The 13,937-nt window shown below is 33.3% G+C and overlaps 1 long non-coding RNA gene across 2 annotated transcripts in view; it reads left to right on the forward strand.

Annotated features, from left to right (window-relative positions):
- The window catches only part of LOC116597910, a 75,956-nt gene extending 62,019 nt beyond the window's left edge, over positions 1 to 13,937 (forward strand). The window contains exons 2-3 of one of the 2 annotated variants that reach the window (XR_004288849.1): positions 3,493 to 3,564; positions 13,899 to 13,937. This is a non-coding gene — a long non-coding RNA (uncharacterized LOC116597910). Of the gene's footprint in view, positions 1 to 3,492; positions 3,565 to 12,537; positions 12,612 to 13,898 lie in introns of those variants that run through there. The other variant, XR_004288850.1, reaches the window with a different exon arrangement.

Here is a 13,937-nt window from a genome sequence, read left to right on the forward strand (position 1 = left end):
CAAAACCAATGTCAAGGAGCTTACCATTATGTTTTCTTCTAAGCATTTTATGGCTTAGGCCTTTTGTTCAAGTCTTTAATCAATTTTGAGTTAATTTTGTGTATGGTGTAAGATAGTGCTCTTATTTCATTCTTTGGCATGTGGCTGTTCAGTTTTCCCACTCTCATTAAACAGACCATCCTTTCTCCATTGTATATCCTTGTTTCTTTGTCATAAATTAATTTGCTATATATTAATGGGTTTATTTCTGAGCTCTCTGTTTCATTGATCTACATGCCTTCTGTGTTCTCTATCCTATAATACTAATCCAATCCATGGTCTACTTTTAAGCTAATACCATACTGTTTTGATTACTGTATCATTGCAATATAGCTTGAAATCAGAAAGTTTAACACCTCTGGTTTCTTCTTCTTTCTTAAGATTGCTTTGGCTATTTGAGGTCTTTTGTGGCTCCATACAAATTTTAGAATTGTTTGCCCATTTCTGTGAAAAGTGCTATTGGAATTTTGAGAGACTGACTTGAGTAGTATAGACATTTTAACTCTTCCAATCCATGAGCATGAAATATCTTTCCATTTATTTGTGTCTTCTTCAATTTTTGTCATTGATCTCTTAGAGCTTTTAGCATACAGATCTTTCACCTCCTCAGTTAAATTTATTCCTAAGTATTTTATTCTTTTTGATGAAATTATAAATGGGTTTACTTTAATTTCTTTTTTTGATAACTTGCCATTAATGTTAGAAACACAACAGAATTTTTTTATACCTGAATTTATATCCTACAACTTTACTGAATTCATTTATTACTTTTACACTTTTTGGTGGAGTTCTTGGTTTTTTTAATATATGATAATATTGTCCTTCCTCAGACAGAGACACTTTTATTTCTTTCTAATTTGGAGGTCTTTTATTCCTTTTTATTGTCTAATTGCTCTGGTTAGGAGCTCTTTTTTTAAGATTTACTTGTTTATTATTTGAGAGGAAGAGAGAGAGAGAGAGAGAGAGAAGGAGAATCTCAAGCAGATTCCTTACTGAGTGTGGAACCTAATGCAAGTCTTGATCTCACAATGCTGAGATCATGGCCTGACCCAAAATCAAGAGTTGGACACTTAACCAACTTAGCAACCCAGGCAACCCCTGGTTAGGACTCCTAATAGTATGTTGAATAAAGTGGCAAGAGAAACATTGTTGTATTGTTCTTATTCTTAGAGAAAAAGCTTTCGACTTTTCACCACTGAGTATGATATTAGCTGTGGAATTGTCATGTATAGTCATTATGGTGTTAACATAAGTTCCCTCTATACCCAGTTTGCTGAGAGTTAATATCATGACTGGATGTTTAATTTTTGTCAAAAAATTTTTTGCATCTTTTGATATAATCATGTAATTTTCAACCTTTATTAAGTTAACGTGGTACATCACATTGATTTGTTTTTCTTGAACCTTGTTTGTATCCCTACAATAGTTCCCACTTCCCACTTGATCTTTTTAATGTGTTATTGAATTCAGTCTGCTAATATTTGGTTTAGGACTTTTGCATCCATGCTCATCATGGATGTTGGCCTGTATTTTTTATCTTATAGTGTCCTTGTTGGTTTTGATAAGAGGATGCTGATCATAAGATCAGCTTGTTAGTGTTCCCTCCTCTTCTATTTTTTGGAAGAGTTTGAGAAGAATTGGCGTTAATTCTTCTTTAAATGTTTGAATTCAGCAGAGAAGCCATCAATTCCTGTTCTTTCCTCTGTTGGACATTTTTGATTATGGGATCAATCTTATTAGTAGTTATTATTCTGTTCAAACTTTCTACATCATGATCCAGATTCAGTGGGTCTATTCTTGGTTGTCCAATTGTTGGCATATAATTGTTAATAGTAGACTCTTATGGTCACTGTATTTGTGCAGTAACAGTTGTAGTTTTTCCTCCTTCGTTTCTAATTTTATTTGAGCTCTATTTTTTATTCCCTTGGTGAATCTGTTTGTCAATTTTGTTTATGTTTTCAAAAACTTAGGTATTAGTTTCATTGATCTATATTTTGGTGATTGGTCCTTTTTAGTCTCTAATTTATTTCTGCTCTAATCTTTATTTCCTTTCTTCTATTAACTTATGGGCTTTGTTCTTCCTTTTCTCTTTCCCTGAGGGGTAATGTTGAATGTTGTTTATATGAGTTTTCTCTTTCTCCTTTTTTTTTTTTTTTTTTTTGAGAAAGAGAGAGAGAGAGAGAACATGTGTCAGATGGGGTGGAGGGAGAGAGGGAGAGGGAGAAAAAGAATCTTAAGCAGGCTCCTCATCTGCATGGAGCCTGATGCACGGCTCATCTCACAACCCTGAGATCATGACATGAACCAAAATCAAAAGTTGGCTGCTTAACCAGCTTAGCCACCCAGGTGCTATTTTTTCTTAATGTAGGCCTTGATGGATACAAACTTCCCTCTTAAAACTGCTTTTGTTGCATCCCACAAATTTTGTTATGTTGTTTCACATTTTCATTTTTCTCCAGATCTTTTTTTTTTAATTTTTATTTATTTATTTGAAAGAGAGAGAGAGAGAGAGAGAGCACAAGAAGGGAGAAGAGACAGAGGAAGTGGGAGAAGCAGGCTCCCTGCAGAGTGAGGAGCCTGATGCGGGGGTCAATCCCAGGACCTAGAGAGCACCACCTGAGCAAAAGGCAGATGCTTAACTGACTGAGCCACCCATGTGCCCCTCTGCAGATATTTTTTATTTCTCTTTTGATTGTTTCCTTGACTCATTTATTGTTTAGTAGCATGTTGTTTAATCTACACATTTTTTTAAATCTTCCAGTTTTCTTCTTATAATTGACATCTGGTTTCATAAGATTGTTGTTGGAAAAGGTGCTTGATAAGATTTCAATGTTCTTAAATTTATTAACTCTTGTTTTGTAGCCTACTATGTGATCAATCCTGGAGAATGTTCTATCGGCACTTGGAGATGTTCAGTAAATGTCTGTAAAATTCATCTGGTCTAATGTGTAGTTTAAGTACAATATTTCTTCATTGATTTTCTATCTGAATAATCTAGACATTGTTGAAAATGGGATACTGAAGTTCTGTATTATAGTTATATTGCTGTAATTATCTTCAGATCTGTTAAAATTTGCTTTATATATTTATATATTTAGGTATTCCTAAATACCTAAATATTGGGTGAATAAATATTTATCATTGTTATATATTCTTCCTTAATTAACCCCTTTATAATTACATAATAACCTTCTTGTCTCTTACTACTCTTTTTGGTTTAAATCTACTTTGTCTGATATAAGTACAGCATTAGGTTGAGAAAGATGATTTGGGGAATTTTCTGAGACCAAAATATAGACTAAATGAGGATTGAGACAATGACTGAAGATGAGGCTGAAGAGACAGAGTATAGCTAAAGTATTACGGATCTTATGCACTTACACAAACTTAGAAACGAACAAGTCCCCAGAAACCTATGGAAAAATCAAATGTTTTTTTCTTTTCCCTTTTAAGGAATATCCCAGACAACAGGATGGATGAATGCAAATGAGACCAAATGCAGACAGACTGCAAAGAAACTGAGAGGTATGAAATGGGCCCATGGGATATAGAGTTAATCATATGCCTAAAATCTGAATATAAACTCTGAATATAAAAGTAGCACTATATGTGGACTTTAGACTTTTTTCTTTTTAAAGATTTTATTTATTTATTTGACAGAGAGAGACACAGTGAGAGAGGAAACACAAGCAGGGAGAGTGGGAGAGGGAGAAGAAAGCTTCCCACTGAGCAGGGACCCCAATGCAGAGCTCAATCCCAAGACCCTGGGATCATGACCTGAGCCGAAGGCAGACACCTAATGACTGAGCCACACAGGCACCCCTAGACATTTTGAAAAAAAACAAAAAAAAAAAACAGAAAAACATAAGAAATATATCTTTAATCTTACAACATAGAAATTGGTAGTTAGGGGCACCTGGGTGGTTCAGTGGGCTAAGCCTCTGCCTTTGGCTCTGGTCATGATCCCAGAGTCCTGGGATCGAGCCCCGCATCTGGCTTTCTGCTCTGCGGGGAGCCTGCTTCCTCCTCTCTCTCTGCCTGCCTCTCTGCCTACTTGTGATCTCTGTCTGTCAAATAAATAAATAAAATCTTAAAAAAAAAAAAAGAAATTGGTGGTTAACATTTTAGTATATTCATTTCCAGATTGTTTTCTCTACATACGTATATATTTTAAACAAAATTTGTGACATCAATATGAAATACTTTATAGATGAACAGTTTCTGAGCCATCAAATAATAGGCAGATGTGATTTATGTAATATACCATCAGTTACTCCCATTATTAGAAACGTAGAGATTTTAAGATTTAAAAAAGCATTTGTAAATGTGATAGTGCCTACATATTTGTGCCCTTGTATGATTATTTAGAAAAAGCTATTAGATGTAGAATTTCTAGGTAAAACAGAATATACATTTAAAGGTTCTTAAAAATATCCATTCAAAATTCACTTTAAGAAAGCAATTGATATTCCTACCAGCGGCGTCTTTCCCTGAAGCTTTTAAAACAATGAATATTTTTATTTTTTCCTGACAATAGGTAAATGTGATATCTCACTGTTTAATTTGCATTCCTTTGATTACTTATGAAGTTAAATCCTTTCATGTTTATTGTAACTTGCCTGTTCTGTCAATTTTTCTATTGGGGTGTTTGTAGTTTTATGTTTGATTTAAAACGGCTCAAGGACCTATCTGTTCAGGCAAAACACAGCATAACAATTAGAATTCATTATTCAGCCATAGTGAAACTGTAAAAGCATCTCAAAAATTCAAAATGTGTGAAAAATAAGAACACAGCAAGGCTTCAGGTAAACAGAAATGCATGTAAATATTTGGCAGAATAGTCATAGTTATGCAGACTTACTAACTACATGCCATAATTAAGTTAAGACAGGAGAACTGGCTATTTTCAAGGTCCCGGAAGAATGAAGTAATGGAATTAAGTCTTTGTCCATGTGAATGCAAAGAAATCCCCTTGGGTTTTAGAGAAGAGGGCTACACTGAGGTATAAATGACTGCTAGTTAGCAATGTCAGTTGTTTTTTTTTTTTTTTAAGTGTGCACGAAAGTTAAAAAAAATGCCAAATTTCAATAACCTTGAAAACTGGTAATAGGTATCAGCAACATATTAAGCTTCAAAGAAGACAGAGGAAAACTAGTCAAAGGAAAACTGTATAAGACTAACTCACACTATCTGAATATTAGTCCCTTAAATGCAGGCACCCTGCTCCACAAAAAGTGAACAGCCCGTCCTGAAATTTGTAGAACAATTTTCCTGACATTACTAGGACAATATAATAAAATGGACTCACTTGTGTAACCACCATTACTATCAAGATTTAAGATATTTTCATCACACCAAAAGCTCTCTCTATTTCTCTGTTTTCTCTTACACCTTTTTTAAAAATTTCATATAAATGGAATTACAAAGGATTACTTCTGATATCTACTTTTACTCAATGCAATGTGTTGAGTACATGGAGATTCATCCATGTTGCCACATACATCAGTAGTATGCAGCAGAATTATTTTTCATTGCCATATGGCATTCCATGGGAAATGTTACTTCATGTGGATATACCACAAATTATTTATCCATTAATTTGTTGATAAGCATATGGGTGGTTTGCAGCTTGGGGGTATTATGAATGAATTTGCCGTGTAAAAGTTCCTATTTACAAGTCTTAGTATGGATATACGTTTTTATTTTTCTCGGGTACTTGCCTAGATATGTAATAGCTAGGTCCTGTGTTAGGTATAGGTTTCACTGTTTAAAAGATACACTAACTTTAACAACAACAAATAGTCTTTTTAATCATACCCATTCTGTTGTCTGTATAGTAGTGTATCATTGTGGCTTCAAATTACATTACCCTGATGATTAGTGGTGCTGAAAATCTTTGTTGTATAAATTGGCTATCTCCGTATCTCTTTTTTTTTTTAAATTTTATTTATTTATTTGACAGAGATCACAAGTAGGCAGAGAGGCAGGCAGAGAGAGATAGAGAGGGAAGCAGGCTCCCTGCCGAGCAGAGAGCCCGATGCGGGACTCGATCCCAGGACCCTGAGATCATGACCTGAGCCGAAGGCAGCGGCTTAATCCACTGAGCCACCCAGGTGCCCTCTCCGTATCTCTTTACGTATTATTTTCTAAACCATTTGCCTACTTCTTTATTATTTTTTTTGTTTGTTTTTTATTATTCAGATATGAGTTCTGTATAAAATCTGGAAAGAAGTCTTTCATCAGATATGCATATTACAAATATTTTCTCTCAGTTTGTTCCTTGCTTTCATTTGTTGTTGTTTTTTCATTTTTTGTAATAGTGTCTCTCACAGAGAAAAATTTTGTTTTCATTTTTAGCAGTCTTCTCCTTTCATACCTTTTGCTTTTGTGTTTAATCTAAGAAAACTTTCAGCTATATAGGAGTTTGATAGTTTTACATCTTTACTTGTAGATCTATAATCAATTTTGAGTTATTTTCAACATATGGCATTAAAGTTCAATACTTGTTTTTATTTTTCTATTTAGAATATCAGGGCTTTGAGTATAATTTTTTTAAAAAGACTATCATTATTCCCATTGCATAGCTTGGTGCCTTTTTCAAAAATTAAATTGGTCAGTTACATGTTAAGTCTATTTCTGAAACCTTTATTCTATTTCATTGATATGTACCCTTATGCCAATACAATGCTGTCTTCATTATTACAGTTGTATAATGATCACAAAGTTAGGTAGCATAAGTCTTTCAACTTTGTTCTTTCATTTTAAATTTGTTGAACTATGTCACATCTTTCATGTTTCTATATGAATTTTAGGATCTTGTCAATTTCTAGGGGGTAAAAGAGTGATGGTTGGGTGTTAAATCAGATTTCACTGAGTTTATACATAAATTGGAGGAATAATCTTAACAATTCAAGTTTTTAATTCAGAAACCTTACATATTGCTCCCTTTATTTTGCTGTCTTTAATTGTCCTAAGTGATATTTTATTTTATACACAAATTTTGTTACGTTCATTCCTTAATATTTAGTAATGTTTTAAATTGTGTTTTCTCATTGTTATTTAGAAATAAAATTGAATACTTTTTCCTAAACTTCCCTGCAATCTGGAAGGTGCCTATAGGAAGATAGTCCAGGTTATCATTGAGCTCATCTATTTTGTATTTCTCTTCTCAGGGATAGCAACAATGGGCTGATTATTGACCAATGTAAAGACATTTGTTTCATCATTTTTCTTTTAGTGTTCTACTTGTTCATTGTGGGGTAGCAAGTTTAGCCTCAGTTACTGTATCACAGCCAGGAATGGGGTTCTCTAATTTAGTTATTCTTAATGGGATGCATTTTCAGAAAAGTAAACAGGCAGCCATGCTCTTTGCATTCAAGAATGGGAAGATTATGGTAGGAATTAGGAGATATTGGCAGATTCACAAGAGTGGTGTAGTATGAAAAGGATATACTTTTACATGTATTTTTCCTGACAAAATAAAAACTACGAAACTCTACAAACTATTAAGTGATAAATTATCTCCCACATAGTCAGATATGTGCTATAGGAGCTCCATCTTTTAGCAATTATAAAATCCCGAGACTTTACTAAAGGTTTTTCTCTTCAACCTCTATGTCAGCATAAGAGCTAAGAGGATATGAGTAAATGAGGGGAAGGGGAAAGGAAGTATACCAAAGTAGCTGGCTTTGCTAGAATTTTCTGCACTTAACAATTAAAAAGCAAAACCAAATTTCTTAGGAAACCATGAATAAATATTGTAATATAGGGAAACTTAGTATTGCATCATGGATACAGAGAAAAGAATATTGTTGAGTATAGTTTTATTTGAGAAAACACAAAATAACTTCAGAATTTTCTTTAACTTTTAAAATAAAATTCAAGAAATCTTGGACTATAAAATAAAGTGAGATAGGATACAAATTCAAGCAATTTTTTGGAAGATTTTATTTATTTATTTGGCAGACAGAGATCATAAGTAGGCAGAAAGACAGAGAGAGAGAGGTGGGGGAGGGAGTAGGCCCCCTGCTGAGCAGAGAGCCCTATGTGGGGCTCGATCCAGGGAACCTGGGATCATGACCTGAACCAAAAGCAGAGGCTTTAAGCCACTGAGCCACCCAGGTGCCCCAATTCAAGAGATTTTTAATAAATGGGTGAGATAGAATAATATATAAATTAGGAAAAAAAACACAAAGATCTCTGTAAGAAATAAAAGCAAGTCTTAGGAGAAAATTCTGAATAGTTTGAAAAACATTTAGAAGAAAGATGCTAAGATATTAGGACAAAGAAAAGATAAACATTATGGAAAGTAAACATGTACTTTATTTACAAGCAGAGTACCTAAACAAACAAACAAAAAGAGTTATATCATATATATATGACAACAGGATAGAATTAGATATTCATGACAACCAAATAGAAGTAATAATTAGAATCTGGAAAGGATAGCTTACCTAGGCTGAAGGAGAGTTAGGATCTGGGTTTATTAACGTAAGTATACCAATACCTAGAGAGCCTGGTGAACTTTTTTAAGTGCATGGATTAAGAGAATTCCAAAGGATATTCAGGCAGAAATCAATAAAGTTTACATACAAAGAAATAATATCAGTTTGACATTAAACTTTTTCTATATCACTACCTCTAGAAGACACTGAAATTAAGAGAGTTTTGAGGGAAAATATCACAAAAAAGAACTCTATAACTGTGTAGTGTTTGAAGGAAAAAGAAGAAAATTCTCAGACACACATGGTTTAACAGTGTAATTTCCACACTTATAACATGGAAAAAATCTTCACAGACATATTCCTGTTTGAAATATGCAGTGCTTTGAAAGCTGAATCAAAATAAAGAAGTTAAGAACATTTATAAGAAAAATCTCATGGTCAGCATGATGTCAAGTGAACACTGAGTTAACATAATGAATGGTTAAAACAAACTAAATACAAATGCCATCTTAATTTTTGGACAAAGAAACAGATAATTTAAAAATAAAGTAAATCTGAACTGAAAAATTTTAAATTACATTAAAACTGGAAAACAACTATGATTAGAAAAAAAACAAACTTGCTAAATTTTTCTTCTTTGAGAAGAATCAATATGAATGTAACTGATAGTAAGAGAAATACAGTTCAAGTTTGTTATATAAAAAGGTTAAAGTAATCTCTAGTAGGACAAAGATTTTTTTAATAGCTATCAAATAGTGAAGAAAGAAAATAGAATTATACCTTACATATCCAAAAAAAAGAAAAATAATAATAACAAGATATTGGAACAATATTATAAGATTAAGTATATAAATTCGACAATACAAATATGCTAAATTACCTTAAACAAAAAAAAATACACAAGGATTCTCATATTTGTGTACAAAATTCAAACACATTCTGATTCACTTGCCTAAGATTTGGGGTTATTTGCATTTATTTAAAATTTACTTTTTTTTTTTTACACACGTAATAAAGTATTTAACAAGAAGACTACAATACAGTGTCCAATCGTCTTGTGTCACCTGCTAGCTATTTGCAGTAAACAAGTTAGAATACTTTTCTGTGTTATAGTTTCTTTATCTGTAAAGTGAAAATAATAATAGTATCTACCCAACAGGATGTTCTAAGGATCTCCTGAGTTAAAGCGTACAAAGTGCTCAGAACATTGCCTATTTTTAGGAAGTATTACATCAATATTTTTGTGTATAGAATTTCAGCAGGAGAAAAACTGGAAAGAGGAAAGTACTTTCAAGTGTGAAAATATCAAAACTTTGCTTGAGTTGGGGCTGACTGGGTATATAGTTTCAGACACCAGGTGTAGACACTTGCTACCAGGGTTTACAGCTCCAGATGCCCACTAAGTAGGCATCTAAGGCTCTGATAAGATAGTCCCACACTTATTGGCCATGCACCTGAAAAAGCGCCAAAATTCAAGCGTTCAGAAAGGGAAGACATGAGGTTAGAAGGCATCATTTAGCATCATTAAATCCTGATTATGCCCAGAACTGTTGGTCTGTCCCACTAAAGAACTTTTTAGAGTAGAAGCAGTTAACTTTCAAGGACAAAAACAGAGCTGTTCAATTGATTGATGGGAAATCTAAGTTTTTTTCTAAGTGGGAACAGAGAATGGCTATTTATTATATTTGAACCCTATATGTTCTTCTTAAGAAAACACAAAGCTTTGCTGAATGACATCCTGGGTGCAAAAATGCTCTGTTTGCCAGTGTAAAAGGTGTTCTGCATCTGAATGTGTGGGTGGGGAGAGAGATAAAAGCCACTAGGGGAGTGAAGTTAAGCAGCCATTTAACTTCTCCTCTGACTAGAGATGGAATGCTCCTTCTGGGGGAAATGCATTCCACACTGGAAAGCAGTATAGTGCAAGATGAAAAAGAGAAAGTAATAAGCCAGGTATGTTCATGATAAAGACCTGCTTTTGTGCTGACAATTCTCTAACTAATTAAGAAAAAAAGGAGAAAATATTTAAAATATCTAAAAAATCAGAGAATTTTGAATGAGAGTCAACAGAAGAAAATGCAAAGTCAGAAATTTGACCCAGTAATTCGGTGAAGTCATAAGATGTATTAAAGTTGAAGACAAAGCAGTAAAAATACTTGTCATACATGTTAGGAAAGGTTTACCAGATAAATTTGGAAAAGAAAAGCATGCTGATCTGCGGAGCTTTTTAAAACTGGTGTTATCACCTGTGGCTCATACACACAAGTATTAATTGTCTTGAATATTAGTTATGGATGATGAGTATCAACCCCATGCAAGGTACTTCAGAGTCTCCCTTCTGGACCATCAGAAGAAAATCAAGCAAGCTGCAGCTTCTGTGCCTGACATCGGAGGTTCTGTCTGTGTAGCTGGCACTGGTGGGACAGGGTTGCATGCCTGACATGGAAGGTATGAGGTTAGGCAGTATCAATAGACTTCTGTTACAGTTGGTTACCTTTCCTATTTTAACATTTAAAAGGAAGATAACATTGGCTAAAGGGTAATTATCTCATTCTTGCTATTCCTGTTGAGCCTCTGGTGAAGATAGTACACTCTGCTGAAGGCAAAGTTCAGAATGCAAGGAAGCACAGATCTTCAAAACGGTTTTTGTAAAGATGAGAAAGTAAAAGTTAAAGGAAGAAAGAAGTGGACACAATCTCTATATTGGCGGCGATGAGGAAAGAATCGTGTGGAGGTGGAACTTTAAAACTAAACTAAGAGGAAGAAGGAAATCAAAACTAAAACCGGGCTTCTTCAAATCTTGCTGAAGCTGAGTTTAAAGAGAATGTATAAGCTTCAGAGAAAGACTGCAGGGAGTAGATGGGAGAGGGGATAAAGCAATTCTGCCTCTGAATGTGGTAGCACAGAAGACTTTAGACCTACTTACTTAAATGGAAAAGAACAAATAAACTACACTCACAAAGAAAAAGTATTTAAGGAGAAAATAAGAATATGCTAATTATAATTCAAAAATATATACTCTGAGTAGCATATACATGCAATAAAATGCCTAGAGACAAACATCCTAGAAATAAATTAATTAACTAATAGAACAGAACAGGAGAATAAAAAAGGTAAAGGGAAACAAACTTTTGGCATACAGTTATTCAGGTTTAAGTAATTGATATTCAATTTCTGTAGAAACTTTGTTAGACTGGCTCGTGGGAGTTGGATTGTAAATATGTATAATATGTAAATAACTTTTAATATACTTGAAGGATTTAAAAAGAGGGATAATAGATACGAAAGTGCTCTACAATGAATATCATTACAGACACTGGGAATGTTGAAAGGAATACCCAAAGAACATTTCCAATTCTTGTCTCATATCTGCTTATATGTATTTAATTTCCTGCATAGGGTCACTTACAAAATATAAGCCCTTCCTTATTGAATTTATTTTCTTTCAACTTATCTTCTTTCAAGGCATTGCCTCTCAGAATTTCTATATGGTGGAGATTCATTTGTCTGCTTTTCTATGTTTATTGTTTTTGTCATCCATTTTAGGCCCAAAGATTCTCAAAGGCAGGAAACAGCCATTTACATTATCTGGTCCGGAAAGAGTAAATATTATATGATAATGCTTTTCAGAGATAAATTCACTAGGTGATATTTAAAACAATTTCATTTTGGAAAATAAATTCAATTTTAACTTTCTGACATACAGCTTATATCTTCTACTAAAATTCATGGTGAAACTCGGTAAGTCTTTTTAATACATAGCCAACTTTCAATTACTAGGCAAACCTTGTTTGCAAATATTGGATGTTCTTCCAAAAATGTCACCTTCATCATATTTCGAGAATCTTAGTTCCCGGTCACATAGTAACTATGAATCCAGCATTTATAGTTTTTAAAAATGCCACCCAATATCACCGTAGTATAACGATCAAACTCCTTTTTTGGTTCTGCTTTGGTTAAATTTTGCCAAAACTACATATCACAAATTTTCTGCAGTCTGAAGTACTTCCTTAGTTTTGCATGCTTACATTTAATACCAAGTCTTTACTTTGTGCAGAATCCACTTCCTGGAACAGCACCTTAATGCAGTATTTCTGTGTCAGTGATAATCCAGATTTTCAAAAGGCTAAGTATCCATTTACATTTATATTTTGGAATAAGTTTAGTAGTAGTAGTAGTAGTAATAATAATAATAATAATAATAATAATAAATTTCAAGGTGATTTTAAATGAATTTAAATAATAAATTTCAAGGTGATTTTAAATCTTCATCATGGAACTAAGGTTCCAAGGAAGGATGAGAGAAGAGGAAATATTCTGCAATAGAACCTGAGGATAATAAACCAATCACCAGGTTTTAGCAATTAAACTTCCTAAGAATTCCTCTTTTCTCCCATTTGTCTAGATAGCCATGCCCACTGTCTCAGTTTACACCATTATCATCTCCTGCCTGGATTTAGAAGGAAAGATTTATAAACCAAAAATTAATAGGAACTTCTTAGTCTAATTTTCCAGTTTTATGGCTCTCTGCAACCAATTTTCCATGTTTTTCAAGAAAAATAATAGCTCTAAAATATAATCTAATCATGTTATCTCCTTACTTTAAAAACTCTTCAATGGCTCTAGATTATCTTCAAGATAATTACGATTTCTCTCCAAAAGTCCTTCACCCCTAGCTGGTCCCAGTTACTGCTTCAGTTCTTTTGCAAATGTTAAGCCCCAGTGTCTTGAATCTATCAGTAGGTATATGAGTGATGAACCATTCCCAGTGTTCTTAGGTTTATTATCCTCCTCCCGCACACTACTCCTTCTTGAATTGTGAAAACGCAAGATTTATTTACCCTTTTAACAAATTTTTAGGTATTTTTCCTTTTTTCCCCAGTTTTACTGAGACATGATGGACATAAATCACTATTTAACTTTCATGTGCACAGCTTAAAGGTTTGACTCATATATATTATGAAGTGATTACCACAATAAGTTTAGTCAACATACATAATCTTATGTAGAAATAAAAAAAAAAAAGAAATGGAAAAAAAAGAGAGAAAGTATTTCTCCTTTTAATGAGAACTCATAAGATTTACTCTCTTAACAAGTTTCATATATATCATATATGCTACATGTTAATATTCTGTATAGCAGTGGTAACTATAGTCATTGTGTTGTACATTATATTCCTAGCACTTATTTATTTAACAAAATCTTAAGTGTATAATATAGTATTATTAACTAGTATACAATATTGTTAACTATACGCACCGTATTGTTTGGCAGATTCTAAAATTTATTCACCTTGCATAACTGAAATTTTATACCCACTGAATAGCATCTTCCCGTTTCTTTCTACTCCTAGCCCCTGGCAACATTCTTTTTACTCTTTTTTTTTTTTTTAACATTTTATTTATTTATTTGACACAGAGCGAGCACAAGCAAAGAGGCAGAAGGAGAGGGAGAAGC

The sequence above is a fragment of the Mustela erminea genome, chromosome 8 (assembly GCF_009829155.1).
Source record: "Mustela erminea isolate mMusErm1 chromosome 8, mMusErm1.Pri, whole genome shotgun sequence".
Classification (NCBI taxonomy): domain Eukaryota; kingdom Metazoa; phylum Chordata; class Mammalia; order Carnivora; family Mustelidae; genus Mustela; species Mustela erminea.